At 51.6% G+C, this 2,709-nt stretch overlaps 1 protein-coding gene across 1 annotated transcript in view; it reads right to left on the bottom strand.

Moving 5' to 3' along the window:
• Positions 1-886: 886 nt before the first annotated feature.
• pcyt1aa (phosphate cytidylyltransferase 1A, choline a) overlaps positions 887-2,709 on the bottom strand; it is a 43,725-nt gene continuing 41,902 nt past the window's right edge. The window contains exon 11 of the transcript XR_007956545.1: positions 887-2,148. The gene's annotated coding sequence lies outside the window, so the exon portion shown is untranslated. The remainder of the gene's footprint in view (positions 2,149-2,709) is intronic.

The following is a 2,709-nucleotide window of genomic DNA, read 5'->3' as shown; positions in this document are numbered from 1 at the left end:
GCAAGAACCACAAAAATAACTACTGGAATTAAAATGTGAGATTTTACATGAAGATGCTAAAAGGTGTCAGCTTTGTTAGGTGGGGGCAACACTCTCATCCCGCAGAATATCATGGGTCCAAGTCCCCGTTCCAGAGATCTTGAGGACGCAAAAGGATTGGCCAAGGTCCCACCTCAGAGCTGAGGATGTGGTGGGAGGGTAGCCGGTACATAGGAGTGAGAGAGAGGGGTGAAACAGGGCCGGGGGGGTTGGGTGGAAGCAGATGGAACCAGGTGGGAGAGGGTGACAAGGTGGTAACGAGGGGGGAATAATGGAAAAGGAACAGAGGAAGGGAGACCGGTAGGAGTTGGGAAAGAACACGTTCCCTGAAGTTGGAAAATTCAATGTTCGTAGCACTGGGCTGTTGGCCACCCAGGCGGAATACACGGTGTTCTTCCAGGTTGCGTTTGTCCTCACCCTGCCAGTGGAGAAGGCTGAGGGCAGACGGGTCGCTGTGGGAGAGGGGAGTTAAAATGACGTGCAACTGGGAACTCAAGATGGCCATTGTGGACAGAGCGCAGGTGTCCTGCAATGTGGTCGCCTAGTCTACGCTTGGCCTCGCCGATGTAGAGGTGGTTTGAGAAGGTGCATGTGAATCTCTGCCTCACCTGGAGAGGCTGTTTAGGTCAACACACAAGATGCTGGGGGAGCTCGGTGGTCAGGCAGCATCTGTGGAGGAAAACGGGCAGTGGGTGATTCCAGTTGAGACCCTTCATCTGGATGGTTTAGCTGGGCTGTTCGGGTCCCTGGATGGCGGTGAGGGAGGAGGTGCAGGGACAAGTGTTGCACCTCCTCTGATTGTAGGGGAAAGCACCTCTTGGGGACTGGGAAGGGTGGGTGGGAAGGGATGAGAAGACCAGGGAGTCATGAAGACTCTGGTCCTTGTGGAAAGGTGGTGGGGGTGGAAGGAGAGGGAAAGACATGGCTGGAGATGGGATCCCGTTGGATCTGGTGGAAGTGGTGAAGGATGATAGGCAGAATGTGGAGGCAGGTGGGGTGGCAGGTGAGGACCAGGGGAACTCCATCTCTGTTCTGTCTGGGGAGGGGAGGTGAGAGCAGACAGACGGGAAATGGAGGAAATCACTGAGGACATCATCCAGTCAGTGATGCCACTGGAGTATTAAGGGAGGGCTGCACCTGGTTGAGGCGTGAGAGGCTCTGCTGCACAGGAGGGCAGGGAACAGAGTGGCAGAGCTATAATCGTGTTGGTATTGGTTTACTATTGACACTTGTACCGAGGTCCAGTGAAAAACTTGTCTTGCAGACCAATCGTACAGGTCAATTCATTACACGGTGCAGTTACATTGAGTTAGTACAGAGTGCATTGAGGTAGTACAGGTAAAAACAATAACAGTACAGAGTAAAGTGTCACAGCTACAGAGAAAGTGCAGTGCAATAAGGTGCAAGGTCACAACAAGGTAGATTGTGAGGTCAGAGTCCATCTCATTGTATAAGTGAACCGTTCAATAGTCTTATCACAGTGGGATAGAAGCTGTCCTTGAGCCTGCTGGTATGTGCCCTCCTGTATCTTCTACCTGATGGGAGAGGAGAGAAAAGAGAATGACCCGGGTGGGTGGGGTCTTTGATTATGCCGGCTGCCTCACCAAGACAGCGAGAGGTAAAGACAGAGTCCATGGAGGGGAGGCTGGTGTCCGTGACATGCTGCGCTGTGTCCACAACTCTCTGCAGTTTCCTGCAGTCCTGGGCAGAGCAGTTGCCGTACCAAGCCGTGATGCCACCAGTAGGGGATTCCATGTTGAGGGCAATAGACAGAAGCTTCTGTGGCTGCAAATGGGACTCCTGGTTGGTGTGTTGCCCCCCAGGTGTAAGGGTCAGTGATGTCTTGTAGCGGCTGCAGGGCATTCTGGAAGGGCACCAGTTGCCATGGTGCATGTAGGTACCAACGATACAGGAAAACAGTGGGATGAGGTCCAGAAGCTGAATTTAGGGGGAGGAGGTACAGGAGCCTGAAGACCCACACTCAACAGTTCAGGAACAGCTTCTTCCCCTCCGCCGTCAGATTCCTGAACGGTCCGTGAACCATCTCGTTATTCCTTTTTTGTTGCACTATTATTTTTGTAATCTATGGATTTGATGTCTTGCTCTGTACTGCTGCCACAAAACAACACATTTCACGTCATATAAGTTAGTCATAATAAACCTGCTTGTGATAATTAGGGCCTCAATGTTGTGGAAAGATTGTCAGTATATAAAAGTGTGGGGGAGGGACAGAACAGGAGCTAGTAGGTGATGTGGAACTAGATGGGGGGGGGGTGGGCACGGTGGGAGGCAGGTGGGGGAGAGGGAAGGGATGGGAAAGGTGAACACAGGGAGAGGGAGACCCCGGGAACACTGGTGGGAGTGGGTTATCAATGATAGTCATAGATGTTAGTTAGGAATATAAGGAGTAGTGACCCACACCGATAACCACACTCAGTAATTAAATGGAAACTCTGCCGCTCAATGAAACCACTGCTGTTCCAGAGCATCCACTTCACTTTTCCATCCTCTCCTCACATCCCATTGTTCCCAAAACCTATCCCCCTCAGCCTTGGATGACCAAGCACCGACATCTCTCTGGGATACAGAATTCCAAAGATTCACAATCAAAGGAAGTTCTCATCCCACTCTACTCCTAAGTTTTTCCACTGCATCTCGGTACGGGTGACA

The sequence above is a fragment of the Pristis pectinata genome, chromosome 6 (assembly GCF_009764475.1).
Source record: "Pristis pectinata isolate sPriPec2 chromosome 6, sPriPec2.1.pri, whole genome shotgun sequence".
Lineage (NCBI taxonomy): Eukaryota > Metazoa > Chordata > Chondrichthyes > Rhinopristiformes > Pristidae > Pristis > Pristis pectinata.
This window is presented reverse-complemented; position numbering and strand designations above follow the sequence as displayed.